Source organism: Ursus maritimus, unplaced genomic scaffold (genome assembly GCF_017311325.1).
Source record: "Ursus maritimus isolate PB19 unplaced genomic scaffold, ASM1731132v1 scaffold_36, whole genome shotgun sequence".
NCBI lineage: Eukaryota > Metazoa > Chordata > Mammalia > Carnivora > Ursidae > Ursus > Ursus maritimus.
The window spans coordinates 3,364,034-3,387,991 of NW_024426230.1; the positions used below are offsets into that span (position 1 = coordinate 3,364,034).

General features: G+C 42.1%; 1 pseudogene; it reads right to left on the minus strand.

The window, feature by feature from the left end:
• Nucleotides 1-486: 486 nt before the first annotated feature.
• Nucleotides 487-7,221, minus strand: LOC103679334 (annotated as a pseudogene).
• Between the last annotated feature and the right edge of the window lie 16,737 nt (nucleotides 7,222-23,958).

The following is a 23,958-nucleotide window of genomic DNA, read 5'->3' on the forward strand; positions in this document are numbered from 1 at the left end:
TCCTGCTGCAGACATTCTGCCTGCACTTGTGATGCAAAGGCAATATACAAAGTATTCCAATCTCGATCCAGAAGGTTGGAGAAGTGGCTGTCACACTAGGCTTCCAAAGGGAAGAATTGAGGATGGTGAGACATCTAAACACATCTGGGGGTTGTCACCTGGAGCATTTTTTCACAGGATGACAGAGAGGAAAGAACCACCTCTTGCTACAGTTTGGACATTTAAATACAGGCATCTTTTGACTGTGTCCGTTTCTGCTATGGGATACCCTAGTTCTGCTTAGCATCATTCAGACGCTTAACGGTTAGAAGTCGTGTCTTGAGAACGTTGCGGGAGAGTAGAAGAATGGCTAGAGGAGAATGGTGGAGAGTCCTCATGGTGTCATTGTCTAGACATGGATAGGATGCTGTGCGTTTGCATGGAGGCCATGGTTGATGGAAGCTTGCAACAGGCAAGATGTGCATTTCCTGAGGTGGGTTGGTTGGTTGGTTTCAATGAGAGGGAAACTCAATCGAGGCCCCAGGGCGTTGGGGTTCAGGCTGGAGGCCACCCTGCCGGCAAGGAAGAGCTGGTGGAGGAGCCTGATTTGACCTTCTTCTTGGGGTGCAGGCTGTTGGTGCGGCTGCGCCTCCTGCGGTGGGTGAGATTGCGGGGGTGCAGGTGAGCATAACGCTTGCGGCAGATCATCTCGTCGCGGTTGTCATTTCGGGGCCAGCTGGCGGAGGGAAGGCTCGATGATGCCGCCCCAGGGGCGGAGCACCAGGTGCGGGGTGGACGCTTTCTGCCTATTGTAGTCTGAGAGATCGTGGCCAAAATCAGACATTGCTGGTCAGGCGGGATGTCCTCCTTGTCCTGGATTTTGGCTTTGACAGTCTCCATGGTGTCACTGGGCTCGACCTCAAGGGTGATGGTCTTGCCCATCAGGGTCTTCACAGAGATCTGTATCTCTGAGACTGCCACAAGGCCACGGCCACCAAACCACCCGGCCTCCTTGTTGAAGAGTGTTTGGTTTAGTTTTTAATAAAATTCTAAGAGGTACACAGCCCCGGGCAGGACTTTTGGCCTGTAGACAGCAGCCCTCCCTCTTGATTTTGCTCTGGGATCTCCAGGGCCCGAGAGCACCACCTGTATTCTCAGAGGCACGTCGTGAGCGTGGCTGCGAGGATTCTCAAGTTCAGGTAGGCCGACCCCCACTTCAACTGATGGTCGGGGTACTTTGGGATATGTACCCTTTCCCCAGAAGATCCCATTGGATCCCAGAGGTTTCTAATGAATCTGTCTGGATCATGCCTAGATAGTTTCAAGTAAACCCTAACTTCTAAGAGTGTTTTATATTCATGAAGAACATGGTGCCAAGTGTGTGCATACGTGGCATACGAGCATATTTCTACTTTTCTAAAAATTTCCCTTTTGAGAGGTGTCACACTTCTCTTTGGCCTACATTACATCCCAGAGGACACATGTATGGGACAAGAGTTTAGTCCATAATGTTAACTGGAGCATGACCATCTGAATCAAGTTCTGTCATCATTGTTACATTGTTACTGCTTCTCCCCTGTCCTTTGCTTTGGTAGCAGAAACAGAGCCTTAGAAGGGTGAGCTTGAATTCAACCTGGCTGCCTGATGAGTTAATAAATGAATCGAGAAGCATTTGGTCAGTTCTTTTCTTCAAGGGGAGGTATGCTTTTTTTGAGCTTTATATTCTGCAGAGGTATTCAGAGCTTGTAAACATGAACTCAAGGAAACGCAGACTGTGACAGTTGATCTTGTAATCTGGGCAGTTCCCACCATATTAAATTGCATCCTGATTTTTTGGAAAGCACAACGCTTTTGAACAGCTATTGAGGTCATGTTTGTGGGGTCAAGTATCCCATTATACTTATATTCTCTTCCAAATGGATTTGTACCTTTATTTTATTCTGCTGGTTGTTTTTCTGGCCTATTATTACAGCTATTATTGCAGCCTTAAAAATAGCTCCTATTCCCACTTGCTGAAGTTAAAAGCGACATTCCTAAAAAAAAAAAAAAAAAAAAAGAGAAGAAAGAAAATAAGTGGATCTAATGAAAAAGTTAATATACTAACCTCCCCTTTTGAATTCGAGGTATGCATGTGTGTATGTGTTTGTGTGTGTGTGTGTGTGTGTGTATTTTGAGAAAGACAAAAAGAGAGTTCGTTAACAATATTTGTACCTGAACTCGGAGTGACCGAAGACAGATTCTCTTGTCTTTGCAGAGTGGAGAGAAACAGGGTTCAGATGCACAAGAAACAGAACAGTGTCAGTACCAGAAGGGACATATAGCAATACTGGCCACTATGCGAGGAACCCATGCAAATGCTACAAGCTACAATTGTTGTCTGGAGGCTGCCTAATGAGCCTGCAAAACTACCCAACTTCTAAGGTTCTATAACCGCCTCACTTCGCTTTAATTTTTATAAATAGTCACATTGGTTCCAACCCCTGTCTCCACATCCTGTTAGTAATATCGGTCAATGTATATACGTCGAGTGGGAAGTACGTTAATTTAGATTCCCTGAACATCTGCTGGTGCCTAGACGGACTTGAACCGAAATTAAAATCATTGAGTCATTCACCCCACAAATATTTATTGAGCATACCGGGGCCTGTACAGTCTGTCAGAAGGCTCCCTCTGCAACTAAGGGCACTCTGTGAGAGGAAACACCCACGAGAATTGTGAAAAGAAAAAAAAAAAAGCCAGTTGGAGCAGGCCCTGGAGAATTCACTCGTCTCTTCCTTTGTGATTATTACTGTTTGTAAGACTTTGAACTACTGTGCGTCTAGATTCCCAACTTGTATTTGAGACTGGCTTTTCTGGGTTCGTCTTGCCTTCCCTGGTTTCTGGATTCACTCCTCCTCCTTCAGCCACTGCGTGTTTCTATTTAGACCCATTTGATTTCCCAACTCTGTACTCCAGCCGTAAGAGCTTCAGACCCTGCCTTCCAGCTCTTCTTCTTCATAGGTGGAAATTGACCTGGGATGAGGATGTGGAGGGAATAAGACAAAGTCCCCATTGTCCAGGACACTAGGTGCTCTTTACCATGCAACAGAATAGGGTCTTATTCTAAACAAGGGAGAGAGAGCATAGCCTGAATGTCCTTGGTGGGTTCTAAGGTCTTGTCAATTGGGGTGTGACCGAAAAATTCCGTGGCTCCTTCGGTCATGCCCATCTCCATACCTTAAAATCAGTGTTGGTGGTGCTCGGGCATGACCATGACCCGTTGCCGGGCATGAACTAAGCTAAATGGGGCAAGAGGATGAACTCATTTCCAATACAGGCTCTCTGCAAGCCTGCTTTCACTCTTTCCTGCCCACATCCTGCAGGGTGTGATAATCACTTGCTCATTGATTCAACCTCTTCTGGTGCTGAGTGGAAGCTGTTGTAATCAATTAAGGTCATGAGGATTCTATTTGTGTCACACTGCCAGAGCCTTGGAACGATACCCTACCGCCATGAGATAGTTAATTCAGCTGTCGAGATGGCCCCTCTTAAGACTGAGATAGATGGACTCATTGTGTTTCCTGGTCTTTCCTTTCACATGCACTGTTGTATCAATCACAGAGGTCCTTTCCGAATGATCCCCGTACATCAGCGTCAGTGTCATAATCGCATATAGGATAATACAGCGTCACCCGTGTTGGGACCTTTACAGTTTGCAGGTGTTCCACCCCAAGTGCATTTGGTGTCACAATGGTAGTTTGTGGATCTGTCATGGGTATGAAATAATCACCATCACCGGTGAATCCTCCAGACCCAAATTATTCAAAACAGCGAATGCCTTTCAATAGCCTCGTTCTTTTTTGCCGCCCTCCGTGGTTTGTAAACGTGACACTGACCTTCCGGGTTTATCTATTTCTCTCACTCATAGGGCTCCCGATAGCTTACATCGTCCCCGGCATTCTTGAGGAACAACGTTCACTTTGTGATTCCTCTGAAAGCCGAAAGCTCAAAACACTGAGCAAACTGCAAACCCAGAGCAAAAGCCCCTCGTCCTCTTGATCATTAATCACTGGCTGGGTGTGTGTGTCAGAACTTGGTGCGGCTCTGATTTCTCTCCTATGCCCTTCGGGCAGACACCTCTTCTTATTTGTGTCTTCTGGAGCACCCAGGACACTGCCGGAGCTCCATAAATAATTAATCTCCCCAATAATAATGGGAAGCAGCAGCTTCCAAGAGCCTTCCTCTCCCCCGTTCTGTGAGACTGGTGTTCCGGTATTTTGACAATCAAAGCAATGATTAAGCGGCTTTGGCACACACTGGATGTTTGGGCTAAACGCGATTTTGCTAATGCACCCTCTCGTTCCTCCCTCCCCCAACACTCGTATTTTAATGATTTCTAATTAATATTGTAATATTTCTTGAATAATTCATGTTTTTAAACAAGGAGGGCTGGCATAAATTTCTGTCAATCTGTTTGCGTACTGCAGCGCTCTGCACAACAAACACACACAGTCTGCTCCCCTCGGAGACTCGGGGGAGAGCCCAGGGAACAGCGAAGCAGCAGAGTACGGCGCGGGGTGCTCAGGCCTCCCCAGAAGACAGGGGCCCCTCGGGTTGCCTTCTGAGGTCTCCAGGCAGACACCTTTGTCTTTGCTATCACCCCCTCGTCATTCCATTTTTCTCTCCCGACAGGCGCCTGAGGTCCTCAAGCTGCACTTCGTTACCCCAAACCCTCCTCTCCTCCTTCCCCAGCTGTTGCCTGAACTCCATGTCCTCTCGCCGCCAGCCCCATCACAAAGTCATCTTTTTGCCTCTCGGGACATTGCTCAAGGATAGGTGCGAACCGTCATGTGATAGACTAGTCAGGACGACGTGGATAAAAATCAGGGGTAGGGGCGCCTGGGTGGCACAGCGGTTGGGTGTCTGCCTTCGGCTCAGGGTGTGATCCTGGTGTTATGGGATCGAGCCCCACATAGGGCTCCTTTGCTATGAGCCTGCTTCTTCCTCTCCCACTCCCCCTGCTTGTGTTCCCTCTCTCGCTGGCTGTCTCTATCTCTGCCGAATAAATAAATAAAATCTTAAAAAAAAAATCAGGGGTAGACTTCTTCATGTGGTCGACAAGTGTGTCTTGAGCACCTGCTGCTGGCTCGGAACCCCGCAGAGCGGGGGGCATCAGGCCATTGGGTGATCTTGGCCAAGTAACACCACTGTTCCTCTATAGAGCTTCCCGAAGAATCCATTTGGGGCTCTCTAGAAGTCTGAGGGGGTATCTTTTAAGAAAAGCCTTAAAACCCCTTTCTGGCCAGCTGCTGATTCTAAGGTCACACAGCTCAGGCTACCGTTGCGAGGTGGTGGGAAGCCGTGGATGGGTTTTTTGTTTTTTGTGAGTTTTTTTTTAATTTTCATTTTCATTGTGCTGTTCAGTAAAAACCAACCTAGGGATTGGAGGAAAGGTTTCAGAATACAAGCTTAGCTCCGTCCTGAGCCTGCCATCCCGCCTCCAAACCCTGTGGGGTGGTGATCTTTACTTTGTTCAGGACTAAGGTCACATTCCGTTGAATTCAACAGAAAATTACTCAGGGACCCGGAAGCAGGAACTTGTTTCCTTTTCTTCTTCTCTCAGGTTTAGGAAGCCTGCCGCTTTAGAGCAGTTTCCCTGGGAGACCTGCCGTCAAGTGACTTTCATTTCCCCCCTTCTTCTTTGGAGCTGGAGGAAAGACTTTCATATCTATCATTTCTGCCTGCATTACAGCGCTACTGATGCTGGGCTGACCCTGCTGCTGGGGCCATTAATGTGTGTCACTGTTAATTAGCAGCCAATGGAATACCCGAGCCAGCGACGTGGTTCACTGAGATGGATGTGCTTGTTTTGATTGCATTGCTATTGCTGGGGTAACTATCATTTGTACTAATGATTTCCAAGTAGGTAGCGAAAGGGTAGGAGGGAAATGACTTAATTTGATTTTTTCCCCCCACTATCTCTAAGAGCAATTTGAGTGGTGAAAACACTCTGCAAGGCAACAGCTCCCGAATTCGTTGAGGTCTCTGGAAAGACAGATTGTTATTAACTGACCGTATCGAGATAGGGAGTGCTGGTGATTATGTATACGGTATAATCTTTGCAGAATGGAGATAACATACCTGTCCTCTGACGGACTGCAAACGGCCTCTATAGACACAATCATCCTGCAGACAGAAGGGGCGCCCGTTGCTGGTGCTCGTCCTAATGACACGGAGAAGTGGAGAGTGAAGTTGAAAGTGAACACAAAGTAGAAGGGGGTACACTGCTGGAAGGAGGAGAAAAAATGCAGCTCGTCTCTGCCCAAAGGGCATAGGAAGGCGGGATGGAATTTAGGGAAGATGATGACATTTACATGAGGGAATTCGGAGCGAGGGAAGTTGAGCCTCTTAATACCTCTGAAAGTTTTCAGAATATACATTTTCCTTCTTACATGCCTCCGGTGTCCCCTTGACACGTGGGCCTCATGTTCTATCTCATAAAAGCGTTGCCACATTTCCCAACCCCTGGGGGGATTCAGAAAGGACATCTGCCTAGAACTAGACTGGAATCAGAAACTCATGTCTCTAAGCTCAGTTATATTTCAACAGCAATGAACAATTTTTATACACGTCCCTCTTGGTGTATTTCCTGCCCTCAGCCATTGTATTCGGGGACTCTGCCATACTTCCCTCTATCTCCAAACTCGGTCCTGGCTACTTCCTCTCTCATTTCCAGCATTTAGCTTTCTGGGAAAAGCACTCGGCTTCTACTCTGCTGTTTAGAAACATCACGCCATGCACCCATCTTCCACCTGTGCAAGACTGCTACTCCCTCCAGGGTTTGGGAATCTTCAATGACGTTCTTTGGGTTGTGCGCCATTTGCCATCTCTCCCTCTCCTGGATCTTCAAACCTGCCAGCTTCACCGATATCTCTTGAGTTTCTCTCATAAAAGAAATGAATGTAGCTCTCATATTCCTTATTCAAAATCCTGTATTTCCCCTTCCCTTCCTAGGAAAGTTTCTTGAAGTAACCTCTAATGAATATCTCTGCTTCTCACTCTACGTTTGTTTCTCAAACCATGAGGGCTACACTTCTGCCTCTGTCAAAGTCACTCCACTAAACTGCCCAGCAAAGACCACAGTTCTCATCTGACCTGGCTTCTGTATAGAACTGACCACAGTTGGCCCTCCTGGTCCATGATGTTCTTTCCTCGTTGGGATTGTTTTTCATGACAGTTCTCTTGCTGGGCTGGTGGTCTCATGCTTCTGGTGGCCCCTTCTCAGCCTTGTTTGTGGGATGGTCATTCTACGTCTACCACTTAGATGTTAGAATTCTTGAGGGCTCTCTGTTCTGCTCTCTTTTTCATCATGGCCTTTTGGAGAAATCTTATTCTAGGTTTTAGTTACCACATACAAGCTGGCATTATCCTCTGGCCTCCCCCACCCCTTTTAAAATCCTTGACTCTCTTCTTAGCATTTTATCTAAATGCATGAAGCATTTTCATCAGGACCCCAATTCTTCTCCTCTAACTCATTATGTTCAAAACCAAAACAATCCTCTTTTTCTTTGAGTCTAAAATGTGATCTCCTTCCTGTATTCCCTCTCCAGAGACTGACAACCACCTACCCAATTGCCCAAACTGGAAATCTGGCCCTATCTTCTCCTTTATTCTCACCTGTCATCCTGGATGGGTCCTCTTGACTCCGTAGCTCATTGTCACCTTCACCATCACAGCCCTGATTTGTATCCGCCTCGCTGTCAGATAATTTTTCTAACTCGTGTGTCAGCTTCCTGCTCGGACATCTTGTATTCTCCCTCGTTTCTTGTCAGAAAGAAAGCTATTTGGTCCCCTGTACTTTCCCAACCTCCTTGTCCGCCATTCCCCCTCCCACGCTGTACGCTCCCCCAAGCCACGTGCAGCCCCCAATGCTGCCACATGCTTTCATTCTTCCATGCCTCCGTACACGCTGACTCCTCTGCCTAGATGTCCTTTCCCTGGCCAGCGCCTGTTCCTCCACGTCCTAGGTAAGGATCTGTGTTGCCTGTCAAGCTTTCCAGGACCCCACAGAGAAGATTGAAGGCTCTTTCTGTATTCTGTTCTTCTGAAACTCTGGGGTTGCTGTTTTTTGTTTTGTTTTGTGCATGCTTCCAGCTACTGGACTCTAAGCATCTTGAGAGAATGAATCTTTTTATATTTGTAATACCTGCTCACCGCCCAGCACAGTATAAAAGTTAAATAAATGTTTATTAGAGTTACATAACGATTCCACCTTTCCCTTGAGGTCATTCTGCGTTTTCATCAGCTCTGAACTCCCATTTTATTAAAATGAGAGCAGAATCACCTCTAATTGCAGCTACAGAAAGGTGGGCTGTGGCTGTGTCCTTGTCACTTAAAATGTTTGTTACCTGGCATAGAATGTTTGATCTTTCTGGTCCTCAGATAGGAGATTGTCCTCAGATAGGACATCAAGGTTTTTCTATTGTTTCCTGAGGAGACTGGGGCTCCTTGAAGGCAAGAGGAGGCTGAGGACCGGGGACTCTGTGCCCTCCTTCTTTGTTTCAAAGAGCGGCTCCACCTTCGTCAATTTTATATATTGTGATCACATGTAGAATTGTCTTTAAACCTAAGATTCCACTGCTAAAATACAATTTAGAAACCACTTCACGGGGTTATCTCTAATTCTCTTCTAGCTGAAAAAAATGTCTGTGGTTCTGTGAGCTGCATAGTAATATTGGCCTGACAAAGCACCTCTCCCAGAAGCACAATGGAAATGCATTACATAATCTTTGTATAAACATTCAATTTTACACTTTTTTACATAAAAGACAGAAGGAAAGGGTCAGGGGGATAAGGATGGAGGAGGAAGCAGAGAAGAGGAAAAGGGGAGTCAGGAGGTCAGTGGCAGGGAGGGCCACGAGAACGAAAAGGGGAAGCAGCTGCAGCCGGAAGATTCCATTGCCCTTCCACTGCCGGGAGCATATGCTGGGAAGACAGCATGCACTTCGGAGTGCAGAGGAGCCAGGAAAGGAGAACCTGCTGTTCCCGGAAGTCTTCCCAAGTGTGAACATCACACAGTGCGGAGTGTCAGGTGCTCAAAGAGACATAATTTTCATGCAACACAGCCTAACATGCGAGCTAACAACGTCATTTGGTATTTAATGAAAGAGACGGTGATTCTGTTCCTGAGCTGGAGGACAAACTGTTGGACTTTGAAAGACACCGCTGATGTCATGTGCACTGCTTTGTGTGCCCTTTAAGGGTTGTTCAGTTTTCTGCATAGAAGGGCACATAACCTACAACTCCATTATAAGACATATCTGCATGTCCAGAGTTGCATGGTTTTTCTGTTATCACGAATCATCGTGAATCTTTTCCATGAGGAAGCTGCTTTACGTGCAAACTATAACCACGTTTATTCACCTGGTATAATAGTGATTAGGATAAACAATGTAGAATGTGCTGGAATCTGCAGAGGAGGTGCATAAATACTGGGGCCAAGCAAAAGCTGCAGACAGAGCTCATAGTGTCAGCTCTGATTTACATCGTCACATTTAAATGCAAGAAGGAATGTTGACTCCAAAGAAAATCAAATACATTAAAACAAAGCTCTTTGCATTTTTAGAACCATAGACAAAATAAACCTGAAATCCATACCCTATTTAAATGTCCTTGATAGAAAAGATAGAGATTCTTCCTAATCATGGAATTGGGAAAAAGAGAAATAAATCCAGATATCAAAGGACAGAAAAGAAAATGCTACATAATGATTTTATAATACAGAAATAGTTTTACTCAAGAAGTACATTTTAAAATCCCATTGAAAATGCCATGTAAAATTGAATTGCCCTCAGACTTTGAGAAATAATATGGAGGGTGGCTGGAATTTCAAGGTGGAGGACAGCCTGCTTTTTAGCAAGCCAATTTCATAGCTAAACTCTCTTATTAGACACCTTTCTGGGGTTTCTACCATCTTTAAGAGACTTATGTGTTGCTATCAGTTCCATTTAAGGTGCTCACTTATTAAGTGCCCTTGGAAAATCCAGAATGGTTAAACAGCAACAGATTTGAATTTTATTATTTTGCTCTGTAAAAAAAAAAAAAAAAAGAATGTCGCCGGCCGAGAAAAGAGATCGGGTATAAACTTTCATGAGAGCAGTTTATGTTTATTCTAAAGATTTTAGAACGTTAACGTGCTCCAAGCTATACATTGAGTCAAGGGAAGACCTTTCAGAAGCAACAAACCAATGTATTTTTTACAATGCATTAATCCAATTTTTCTTGAAAACATTAAAGTACATTGGAAAACCATCTCCCTTATTTCTTTAATGGGCAAAAGCCATATTTCAGAAACTTGCTTGACTCAGACGAAACTAATGTGACATAAAGATGTGATCTGAGGAGCACAGAAGGACTGTAGTGAGGCGGAGTCCACATTGCCATTGGCGTCCCCAAGTCCATTACATCTGGGTTCTTGTAATGAAAAAGGAGAGTCAGTTTCTTATGAGCAGGTCGACCCTTCTGGGAACTGAGGGTCAGGACATATCCTTTCTCTGCCCTTCCGCTGAGGCACCGTGCATGCCATCACTCCATTTGGATCACGCATCTTCCATTTACTCACACGTCATTTTTGGTTCTTTCAGTGTCTTAATAATTACCCAGGTTGTTGGAAGCCTTTCGAAGCTGTGGTTTAAGTTATGTCACACCCTTTCCAGCCCTTCGCATTTCCCTGATTTCTCAGCATGTGAGTTTCTCTTGAAAATTATCTGTTGGATTTTTTTCTCAAAGGGTAAACACGGATTGTTTTGTCCCTTATTTGATGTACTCATCATTACATCTGTGCTGGAAATTTCATCGGATGGCGGGTTTTTCCAGGATGTGTCTTTGCTTCCCATTAGCAAGGCAGGACGTGTAACGGATACAACATGAGATCGGTGTTCCAACCATCCAGCTTTAACTTTGTCGTTATTACTCAGATCGTAAATCTCTACCTCTTCAGATCACTCTGCAATTTATAATCGCTCCCTGCTCTGTTTTCTCAAAGTACTTGGTATCTTCCTTCAAAGCACTTATATTTGCGACTTTATATTTACTTGCATGATTATTTGAACAATGTCTGTCTTTCCTACTGGACTCTCCGCAGCACGAAAGCAAAGACTACGATTGGTTTGCCATTCTAACCTCACAGACTCTGGCACATAGGAAGTGTAAAATAAAATAAAATGAAAGTGAAAAAGGTAAAATGAAATCCATAAACATTTCTTTTTTCCTTTTTCTTTTTTTATACACATTTCTATTGCCATTCACACTTTCCGTAACTTACAAGGCAGTATGCAGTAAAGATTAACTGGTAAAAAGTTTTCAAACAAACATCAGTGACTATTGAGCCTTTTAGAGTTTTTCAGGGTTGAAGATTACCACAAAGAAACACATTCACTGATTTCTATTTCAAATGTTCAGGCAGTTCACAATATATGAAGCCCTTTAGGGAGGTGGGTTGGTTCTAAATAGCAGGGTGCAGAAGGAAGAGAGAGTCATTCAGAAGAGGAGGCATGAAATCTAGGGTGTGACATGCAGTATGTCACTCCTTTTTTTTTTTTTTTTTTAAGATTTTATGTATTTATTTGACAGAGAGATAGAGACAGCCAGCGAGAGAGGGAGCACAAGCAGGGGGAGTGGGAGAGGAAGAAGCAGGCTCCTAGCGGAGGAGCCTGATGTGGGGCTCGATCCCAGAACGCCGGGATCACGCCCTGAGCCGAAGGCAGACGCTTAACCGCTGTGCCACCCAGGCACCCCATAGTATGTCACTCTTTCTGAAGAGAGACGGCCATCTCAGATCCCATGTGCATGCTGCTTTTAACTGTGGATGTTAAGCTTTAAAAGGGATGTTGACAACCTAGAATGTGATAGGGGACAATAAAATTTGGTCATGTCATTGAGGAATGTTTGGAAAGATAGGTTGTAAAGGAATTCGGGTTGGGGAACAGGTACAGTTGTCTCCAGCTATGAAAACAATCGAGATGTAAAAGAAAGATGCGTCTTTTCTATGGTCCCTAAAACAGAATAAGGAATGATCTGTGTCAAAGGGAGTAGATGGCACTGTCTGAGGAGGGAAGAGAAGCCTCAACACAGTGAACTTGTTTCATTGGTGTTTAATCGGAATCTGGGGAACATCTCCCATTGCATTGGGAGTAGTTTTGGCCTAGATGAGAGACTGGATTCTAGGCCCTGTGGCACTCAGGCAGAATGCTGCCCTTGGCATTAGACCCCTTGGATGGCAGTCATTGAAGCAGACTCAGCTCCTACTCCTCTGTAAAATGGGAAAAGGACCACCCGTGTCACAAGTCTCTGTGGGATGGAGCATGATAATTTATAGAAATTTAAAAGCACATTATGACATTTTAAAATGTACTATGCTAACTAAATATCAGACATTATTAAATGAAGATACATTTGTAATTTTCCCTTGATTTCACATTTTAACTGTTAGACACACACAAGCCAGGGCTGTCTTTTTTTCTCTTTCCATATGTCTTTGAATCAGTTCCTTCCATCCCATGCCTAACCCACCATATGCACCCTGACATCTGGGAGGAATGCTTTTTTAAAATATTGCATTCTGTACTCCAAATGCACAAAATACCAGCCTGTGTCAAAAAGAGTGTTGTGGGTTTTCCAAATTCTGTGTCATGGATCCCGTTCTGGGCGTAGAGGAAGACTTGCAGTTAGGGTTGTGGTTATTTGCTCATGTTTTGGTCAATGGAATAGGGACAGAAATAACGTATGCCATTTCTGGGCCTGTTCATAAGCCTTGCTCAGCTATCCACAGTGTGTGTGTGTGTGTGTGTGTGTGTGTGTGTGTCCATGTCCATTTTCCAGAAATGCTGGAGGCCAGGTGTTTAAGATGTCACTCAAACAATACAGAAATAGACTAGATCTCCAAGTCACCATTTGGGGGGCAATCACCCCAGAAAGCCACCTGACACACATCACGCTGTGACTTGAATGAAAATTGACCCTTTGTTGTATTAAACCCTCGAGATTTCAGTTTATTCATTGATTTATTTGTTAACCTACTATATTTTGACTAACATGGAAATTAGTACCCAAAAAAAGAGCAGTGGCTAAAACAAAAACCTGAAAATATGAGGCACTGGTTTAGTGTTGGAAGGTAGGTGGCTCTGACATGAGAGTTTATCATTCTTCTTACATACCTGGGTCACATTTATTATTTTTAGTTCCTTGGCTATTATCGAGGTTCAAAGGAGACTAAAAATGATGATAAATAGCATTTATTAAACTCTTACTATATGTCAGGCACTGGACTGAAGTCCGTGCATCACCTCAATTATTCCTCACAACAACTTTGCATTGGAAACACCATTATTTTCCTTCTTTGTTTTGAGAATTGGAGAAGCCCGGCTTCCATGCTATCACATCTACAATGGGATATCCGGGAGGTTGAGTTTTCCTTATTTTGAATTATCTGGGGATAAGCAAAGAGCCTATCTTAAGAGAAAGTACTTACTAACCTAATTTACTAACCTAGATTACAATTTAACCTAGTAAGCTAGAAAGGAGGAGAACTCACTGGGAATAGTGAATGTCTTAGTAAAACCATAGTACATTACTTGGGCACTCTTCAAGTTGGACAAAAATAAATCTCTCTCTCTCTCTCTCTCTCTCTCTCACACACACACACACACACACACATACACACACACACAACAAATTAAGACAGAACAGGAATCTCTCAATTATGCACCAGAATACAAGCATACTTGTATGCATACCAAATACTACCTATATGATCTAAGGAGGATGGCTGTGGTTAGAGCTCTGGTTTCTGGGCTAGACGATCCTATCCAATACAGTAACCACCAGTGCATATGTCCATTGAACACTTGAAATGTCTCATTATGAGATGTCCTGTAAGAGTTAAATACACACCAGATTTTGAAGACTTAGTAAAAAATGTAAACTATCTCATTAATATTGATTAAATATTGATTGTATTTTGTATATAGTGGGTTAAGTAAAACGTACTATTTTCTCTGCTTTTATCTCTTAAATGTGGCTAGCAGAAAGTGTACAATTACATCTGTGGCTCACCTTGTGGCTCGCATTGTATTTCTGTTGGACGGTGCCGGGCTTGAGTGTCAGGAATTAACCAAGCCTGAGAAACCTGCAGAGAGTGTTTCTATTACAGAACAGTTCAGATTCTAGTGAAGGTGATGTTTTGAGTCCATTTTGGAAAGCTTTTTCTGAAATCCTCACTTAGTCTTTTGTTCTTTTTTTCTTGCACATCCCTCCCGGTCTCCAGCCGCACAGATGATCTCAGATCTTCTTATTAACGATGCAGTTGCTTAATATTGAGGGATCTGTCAACTCTCAAAGTAGCTGTGGGCAGACCAGTGCTGCTTAAATTTAAAGCGTATGGAAATCATGGTGGTGGGAGGAGGTCTTCTTAAGATCAGGGTCTGTTATTAGGTCTGGGAAGGGGCCTGAGATAATGCCAAGGCTGCAGGTCTGGGACCACACGTGAAGAAGCAAGAGCCTGGGGCATCTTAGATCCACCAGACATCAAAATATGGGAACAAAGGGGGAAAGTGGGGTGATTGTCATAAACTGTCAGAGTGAACCCTCTATCCTCAATTAACTTACTCTTCTTTCTCCTCTCAGATTGAGCTGTCTCTATAGGAGGTGAAATGAACAGGCCACAGCACAACTAATCTGCTCAATTCTACTGTTGCAAAGATTGATGGAGACCGTCGTGTGATCAATTTGGTCATGACACTGGGTATCAGTCATGGGCATGACTGAAATGAATGGAATCACTTTACTCCAATCTGGTCCGCTTTCATTGTGTAAACTTAGCTGCTCCTGAGGGCTCGGGGTCAGGGAAATCAGCACTACACCTAAGTCTAGTAACCTTCCTGAGATAATTTATTAGCAAAAAATCAGCATATTCATGCATATTAGTTATTATAAGGGACAATCAATCAATTTGCCTGCCTTACTCGTTCTCTTCTCAGAGGGTGTGCTTACTTTCTGTTGAAGTTAGAAAGCGTCACAATTTAATGTTCGTAAAAATGAAATTTTGTTGTAAGATAATGAGGTCAATCTTCAAATTAATTTAGGAAATCAGCTCAAAAATGGTTTCTACAAGATAATTAAGGAAAATGTTTGGAGTAGTTAAACAATATTTGAAATGAGTTTATGAGCTCCCAAAAGGCTGCTTAGAAGAAAAAACCCTATATGGTTTTGTAATTTTTAAAAATTTAAAAATAAACTCATTACATAAGTCTTGATATATACCTCATTAGAACATCTTTGCAGTGTGGATATGGAGGCACAGTCACTCGTGTCATATCTAAAATATAAATTTTGCATGACACTTTGGGGTTTTTGAAATCCTCAGGATGGAAAATTTAAATTCCTGTGACCTTGAGTCTCATTTTCCTTCACTCCTAACGTCAAATTACTTTACCGTTGATTCTTTTTCTGGTTATTCCTGCAGTGGCCTCCTTATTTGAATTCAGATCTGGTTCAAAACATTGGCCGCTACTTTGACCTACACTGACATTTCAAAGGCTGAAGAATAATTAGTGAAATAAAAACCTCATAATTACTTTCTAACACACACCCACACAAAGCCTTTTGTTGAGCTGGCAGAATGGGTTGGGATTTTTGTTGTGTTGTGTTTTGTTCTAAATGATTGAGCATGGGACTAAAGTGAAGTGGCAGACATTTCTTGAATGCACAAAATGATGTGAAAGCTAAGCTAGTCAATGTTTCACCGAACAGTATTGAAATCTTACTTGAGAATCAACTTTCTTCGAAATCTGCTTTTAAACTTCAACTCTAACGAAAAGCAAGTCTTTCTTTGGAAATCACTGTAAGATAGAATATGATATCCTATTGATAACAACAGTCTGGTTATTTGTCGGTGGTGGTGGTGGCTTTTGGCTAGGTCGGAGAAGACTAAACAGTGAAGTGTTCTGATTCAGATATTAAGATGGTTTGAGCCACTGGTTCAACTATCCCAGGAAAATGTTTCCTGCAGTAAACACGTGATGAACAAGTTTGCATTGCATTGGTTCTTTCCTTTTAATCTGATTTGTTGTTTGCACTGGTGTAAGAGGATCTGTCCGTATTTGCTGTGATGACTAAAACCTTCCTTTTGGAACTTTGAACACATGAGTGCGATCTTGCTTATATTGAGCTTCCTCTGTCAAAAGAAGAGAAAATCAGTTAGGAGCTGCCTGTTGTTGGTTGGGTTCAATGTGAGAGATTCATCCCTGGGTCTTTGTGGTCCACACGTTTCTACAGAGAAAAATAAAATGTTGAATGCAGAAGACCATTATCAAAAACACCTGGAGTAGTACTCGTCTTTAGGTTAGGCAGTCTGTCGTGCGGTTCTCCACAGTACACGGTGTGTTTCTTTTGTCGAGTTATTTTTATTGCTGTTGTTTGTACTATTTGCAGAGAGGTTTTGTCAGAGCTAACGTAATCAATACAGTGAACGAACACGCTCTTTTGTAAATAAACCACGATTTAAAAAAGTGGTATTTCTCAAACGTTTCAATCTTAGGGCCCTTTGCAATGTTACAGTGACTGAGGGCCCGTAGATGCTTTTTGTATGTGTGTGATATATATTGATTTTAGAAATCAAAATTGGGGAATTTAAAACAATGGCACACATTATACGTTAACACAATAATATATATTTTTATTTAAAAATGTATTTTTCAAAAGAAATAGAAGAGTGTCATTGTTTTACATGTTTATACATTTCTTTAACACCTAACTTGATAGAAGGTAGCTGGAAGATATCATAGGTCATATAGCCTCTGGAAAATTCTATTACATATAGAAGATAGTAAGAAAATAAGACGGAAAAATAAAATTATGTCTTATATTATTATTTTTTAAGGATTTTATTTATTTGAGAGACAGCAAGAGAGTGGTGCACAAGTTGGGGGAGGGGCAGAGAGATAAACAGACTCCCTGCTGAGCTGGGAGCTCTACCTGGGGCTCATCCCAGGCTCATGACCTGAGACAAAGTCAGATGCTTAACCAACTGAGCCACCCAGGCACCCCTGTCTTATTATGAAAATAGTTTTGACCCTGTGGGCTTTCTGAGTGTCTTGAGGACCCCCCAAGTGTCCCGGGAGCACACTTTGAGAACTCCTGGTCTGAAGATGAAACTAAGAGTAAGACTGAAAAACTCTATTAAAACCTCAAACAGATTTAAACTGGAAAAAGTTTCGTTTAAGAATCTTACAGGTGGGGCGCCTGGGTGGCTCAGTCGTTAAGCATCTGCCTTCGGCTCAGGGCATGATCCCGGCATCCTGGGATCGAGCCCCACATCAGGCTCTTCCACTGTGAGCCTCCTTCTTCCTCTCCCACTCCCCCCGTTTGTGTTCCCTCTCTCTCTGGCTGTCTCTCTGTCAAATAAATAAATAAAATCTTTAAAAAAAAAAGAATCTTACAGGTGTACTTCAGATCCTCTCATTAATCTATAGGAATCCAAGAATATCATCAAGTGTATTGGGCTACAGGAGCTTTCCAAGAATCTCAAGGATAGAGAAGAACTTAATGTACGGATGTGGATTTTGTCTAGGGGAATGAAGCCAATAGCTTCATAGGAAGCTCATACTTGTTTTTTTAAATTCAATTAATTAACATATAATGTATTATTGGCTTCAGAGGTAGAGGTCAGTGATTCATTAGTCTTATATAATACCTAGTGCTCATTACATCACATGCCCTCCTTAATGTCCATCACCCAGTTACTCCATTCTCCCCACTCCCCTCCCCTCCAGCAACCCTGAGTTTGTTTCCTATGATTAAGAGTCTCTTATGGTTTATCTCCCTCTCTGGTTTCATCTTGTTTTATTTTTTCCTCTCTTCCCATATGATCCTCTGATTTGTTTATTAAATTCCACGTATGAGTGAGATCATATGATGATTGTCTTTCTCTGATTGACTTACTTGGCTTTGCATAATACACTCTAGCTCCATCCACATCATTACAAATGGCAAGATATCATTTTTTTGATGGCTGAGTAGCTTTCCATTGTATATATATGTATATACCAATTCTTCTCTATCCGTTCATCTATCGATGCACATCTGGGCTCTTTCCATAGTTTGGCTATTGTGGACATTGCTGCTGTAAACATTGGGGTGCAGGTGCCCCTTTAGATCATTACATTTGTATCTTTGGGGTAAATACTCCGCAGTGCAATTGCTGGGTCGTAGGGTAGCTCTATTTTCAACTTTTTGAGGAACTCCGTACTATTTTCCAGAGTGGCTGTGCCTGCTTGCATTCCCACCAACAGTGTAAAAGGGTTCCCTTTTCTCTGCATCCTCACCAACATTTGTTGTTTCCCGACCTGTTAATTTTAGCCATTCTGACAGTTGTGAGGTGTTATCTCATTGTGATTTTGATATGTATTTCCCTGATGTCGAGTGATTTTGACCATTTTTTCATGTGTCTGTTGGCCATTTGTATATCTTCTTTGGAGAAATGTCTGTTCATGTCTTTTGCCCATTAGGTTTTTAAGAGAATTTTACTATGGTAAACACTGTCTCCTTGAATTAAAAGGGACAAAGAATACAAAATGAAAAGAGTCCTTTAGACCTATGAATGGCTATAGGCAGGAAGCAAGCTGAGAAAAGTATTCATCTGAAAACACTGGCCATTTATAATGGAAAAAGAGCGATGACAGAGGGTTGGGAGAAGGAGCCCGGAGGACAGAGCCAAGAGCTGTGAAGATCTTTCCAAGAGAATAGGGCCCAGGCCTAATCAAGAAACTGCCAACACATGCCTGGCTGGATTTCAGATTTTTTAACCAGTGATTCCTATGTATCTCCTGTTTGCTCCGGTTTTTGAATGGATCTACAGTAGTCATCATCTCTCACCATTGATGGTGTGTGTAACAGACAGATATCTTCTCTAGTTCACAGGTCTTGAGATTGAGAAAGAACTCTTTGCTAGAAAGGGTTAAGGATTTTGTTGGCCTTTTGGTTGAATGTGTATATTTTGCATGTGGGAATGATGTCAGTCATGTAAGACAATGGCAGATGGTGGTAGACTCCAAATTTGCTTTCAATACTCCTTGCCTCTTGGTCTTCATGCCTTTGCGTAATCTCCTCTCATGTTTAATGAGAATTGGTCCCATGTGACACACAGAATGGTGAAAGAGATAGTACTTCTTCTGAGGCTAGGCTATGAGAGGAATTGAAGCTTTAGCTTTGTCTCTAGGATTTCTCATTCTGGGTGAAGCCAGCCACCCTGTGACCAGGTCTATGTACAGAGGAACTGAGGGTATGGGCAGTAGCTAGCAGCAACCTGCCAGCCCTGAGGGGAAGTAGTTGTGGGAAGTGGATCCTCCAGCTCAAACCAACATCTGACTGAATCTCACGAGATACCCGGAGCCAGAACCGCCCCCCGCCCCCAGCTGAGCTGCTTCCAAATTTCTGAAAGATAATAATTATTGTTCTTTTAAGACATTAAGTTTTGGTATGATTTTTAAATGTAGCAGTAGGTAATTTACACATAGCTTATACAGGAAGTCTTTTTGTGTAACATTGACCATGAAGTAGGCATATTGATGGCAATGGTTGTGATTCAGGCAGAATGGCCTAGAACTTGAAGGGAGTACCTTGTTTTTCCCTCCGCAAAGAATCAAGGCTCTAGTTCCAGTTCTACAAATATCAGGGAGTATGAATCTTGTGAACTCTCTTGAACTTTCTGGGACTTAATGTATCAATCTTGAAAAAAAAAAGACATTAGTTTTTTGTTTTTGTTTTTAAAGATTTTATTTGTTTGAGAGAGAGAAGGAGCTGGGTGGGGGGAGAAGGAAGCAGACTCCCCGCTGAGCAGGGAGCTGGACCTTAGCCAAGGCAGACACTTAACTGATCGAGCCACCCAGATGCCCCAATAAAGGACATTAGTTACATGATATCAAAAGATCTTTCATAATTGAAAATACTAGATTTTGTAAATCTACTTCAACACATCCAGAGGCATCTTGGAACATTTCTGGCATTTTTTTCCTTGGGGATTTGGTATAATTTTCACTACCTTGAATGAACTATCCTATATCTATGTCATTTCTTCATCTGTCATCAGTTGAGACCTTCCACTTAGATCCAATATAAGTGTAGGTATTTTTTGCCGAGTTAAGATTTAAAAATACAGCGTATCACTGAACTTATTTTTAATTAAAAAATAGAGCTTGACATTTCAGTTTCACATCAGTAATGGCCTTCGATTTTAGTTGTTACTGTTTGAAAATATATTGCAAACCAATTAAATGTCGTAGAGTAACAAATAAAGGTATCAGTGATAAATAGAATAAGAATTTTTGGCTGGAAGGATGTATGATTAATTTCAGCATCATATTAATATTTATAATCTGAACCGGCAGATTTATCTCAAATTATTCATAGTGTTTATTATGTGTGTGATGTTTTACTCAATGATTGGTAAATTCTGAAAGCAATTTGAGCATTTAAAAAATTTTCGCCTTTCTATAGCAAGGAAAGGTAATGGAGAGGAACTACTGTCCTTTGGCATTAGAATCTCTTTAATTCAACAATAAATATTCACCAAAGTGCATGCTATCTTGAGATAAGGTCACTTTGACCATCTATTCTATTAAAAATATGTTTATTTTACTTACAGGTGCCATCCCTTAGGACAGGCAATTGACGTTTCAGCTAGTGGCCTTTGTCAAGGAAATAAAACTTACTTTTAATGGAATGGAAGTTTCTAAATGACCCAATCTCAAGAATCATGCACTTTGGTGAATATTTATTTATTATAAACTAGTAAGCTGAAAATGCAATGTTCCCTGCAGAAGGTGATATGGTTATTTATGAATAGCATTATATCTGTTGTGTTCATCTCATTAGAAAAAACCAAAATCATTACGGTACTTAGAAAACCATGCAGGCATTCCCCTAGTTCTTTAATTTGCTCTCAGTTCGCTTGTTTTTTGTTTCTTCTTAATGATCCTTTTATGCTTGTGTCTTTTCCTTGCCCCCATTTATTCTGTCTTTGCCTCTTGTTTTGTCCCTATCTTTCCCCTCTTTATTAAATTTAAATCATTCTTTGTTCTTCCAGGAAAAATCCAAGAGGTTATAGTATGCACACGTTTCCCTTACATCCCTGTTTCTCCTCTTTCCTTGTCTCCTGCTCTACAGTGTTTCCTTGCTATTTTCCTTTCCACGTCCAACAATCATCTTTCCCAGCTACTCCACGAGGGCAAAGTACCCACACCGTTTCAGGAGTTGGTTCTCAGTCCAAAGAAACAGAGGGGCAATATCTCAGCATAAGAATAAGGGGAAAAAAACCCAATTATTATTGTACAACTCTCAGATCACTGAATAATACTTTAATCTCCATAGTTCACATCCTATTTGATTCTGATGACACTGCAACAATATAACAGCCAGAGTTAGACTTTTCCATGCTACTTAAAATCAAACTAGTAGCTGGCTACCAACTTTTTCTTGCTTGATATCAATTGGGTAGTAATCATCACATGTTTGGACTAGCTAATGAATTAATGGCCATTGCCTATTTCTAGTTCTGCAGAAACCCTGAAATGGACTTTCTCTAGTCCAACTGTAGTGACTTAAGGCTTCTACATTTTTTGTGGTAACAAAAAGTTCCAAAGTGTCAATTGCATAACATACATAGAGTTAGAAACTATATCCTTATGCACACATTCTTTCTTTCTCACTCTGGGTTGGCTGGGGGTTTTAGACGTGTTAGCTGCTCAGGGACTGAGGCTAGTGGAAGTTCCTTCTTGACATATGTCTTCATTTATTTCTGTGGTGCGGTGGCACATGGTGCCCGGGCTCAGATCTTTCATCCAGTGGCGACAACATGATTACTTCTGTTCATATTTGTTGGCCAAAGAGAGTTACATGCTCTTACCTAACTTCAGATGGGTTGGGAAGTACAGTTTTAGCATAAGTTTCAAAAAAGCTGAGAACAAGGGTATTTATGCATGCCCCCGTTCAATATACAGCTCTCAGACAAATTCATGGAGTCACTAGAATTGGAGATTATGGGTTCAAATGTCACCACGTAACCAGGAGATGAGTTCTTTCACTTGGCTACATTTGGGGTTATGGGTACTGGATCATAGACCATTATGTAGTAGTGGCTGGAAGAGAAGACCTGGGAATAGTTCAAAGTGAGACACACCACATATGGGACCCATCTTTACTTACACAAATAATATGCCTTTTATCCTGTAATCTTTATGTTTTTTATTAAATTAAGATAATTCCTATTGTTTAGGCACAGACCCTTGGGTTATTCTTTTTGTTTTTGGAAATTCCATGGGAAAAATGGCAAATACGTATGGTCTGAGGGGAGTAAATAGATAAGACAGAAACCCAATGTCTTAGCCGCTTTATAACCAGCAAATACAAAGGTACTTCACATTTCCTGTTAAAATTATTTCCAATACTTTATATTTTAAGCTGTCATAGAAAATGAATTTTTTTGTGTGTGTTATTTCTTTGGATTGGATAGTGCCGAAAGCCAGTGGGCGTATTTATTTTTGTATATTTATATGGTAGCAGTCCAATCATGAGATACAAAGCTTTATGTCTTGGGTTTTCACATGGAAATTACATCATTTGCAAACGGTAATAATTTTTAAAACCTTTCTGATATGTATACTTCCTATTTTTGGTTCAGCTGATTGCATTGGCTAGAATTTCCAAAACTATGTCAAACGAAGATCAACCACTAAGCATACTTACCTTGTTCGTGATTTTAATGAAAATGTTACTAGCATTTCTCCAAAATGGGTGTAGCATTTTTTATATTTTCCCCAAAATAAATGCTGTAGCTTTCTTCCTAATTATTCTAGAGCCCTTTTACAATTTTGGCACCAGCCCCTGTTCTTTCTCAGAAGCTATTGGGTCCTATAATTCAGTAATTTCACGATTTGGAGTGAGAAGCAACTTCCTTTCACTGGCCTCTCAGTTCCCACCCAGCACCTAGCACCCCACTGGTACCCGGACTTACCGAGTAATTGCTGACTGATACTCTCAACCCTGGCCATGAATATTGCCAAGATCAGATTTTTAATTAAGTGTACAAATCAGAATAGCATATATGCTAATTCTATAAGGATCAGAAGCGAAGCAAAGCTGTAGCTTCTTTTCTTTACAGACAGATTCCAAACCCAAATTGAGAAATGCCCAGACCTCATCACAAATCAGTTAGTTCTGAATCGACCAGTGGGACCCAGGCAGCAGTAAACTTCCTCAGTTGATTTCAATGTGCAGGCACGTTTGAGAACCACTCGGCTAGGGTCCTTTATCAGCGTTAGCTCATCAGCTTGGGGGTGGAGAGAGGTTGCTTTCCCAAAGTATCCTGGTCACTCGCACAGCATTTTTATGCAGGTATGAATGTGTAACTTCTGGATTTCTATTGTTTGATAGGATGGTAATCTATCATATATGCTAGGGTCTCCCTCGCATGCCAACTTGGGGTGTTCAGGTACAATCTCCCTTACTCATCATATAGGGAAATTATGTCTTCATTTAATACTTCTGTTACCCGAGGATCCGCTGATACACTCTAGTGGTTTCAAAAGGCAGTAAAGTTGGGGCGTTGGGGTGGTTCAGTCGGTTAAGCGTCTGCCTTTGGCTCAGGTCATGATCTTGGGATCCTGCGTTGGAGCCCTGCGTCTGGGCTCCTTGCTCAGCAGGGAGTCTGCTTCTCCCTCTCCCTCTGCTGCTCTCCCTGTGTTCTCTTGTGCTGTCAAACAAACAATTTTTTTTTAAAGGCGGAAAAGTTAATGTAAAGTTATTGATAATAGTTGTTACACCTTGAGAAGTCACTCTGAGCAAGGAATTGTGATAAGTGTCTATGTATTAAGCTCATTTATTCTTTTTTTCTTAAAGATCTATTAGAGAGAGAGAGTGCGGGTGTGCCCAAGTGGGGGTAGGGGCAGA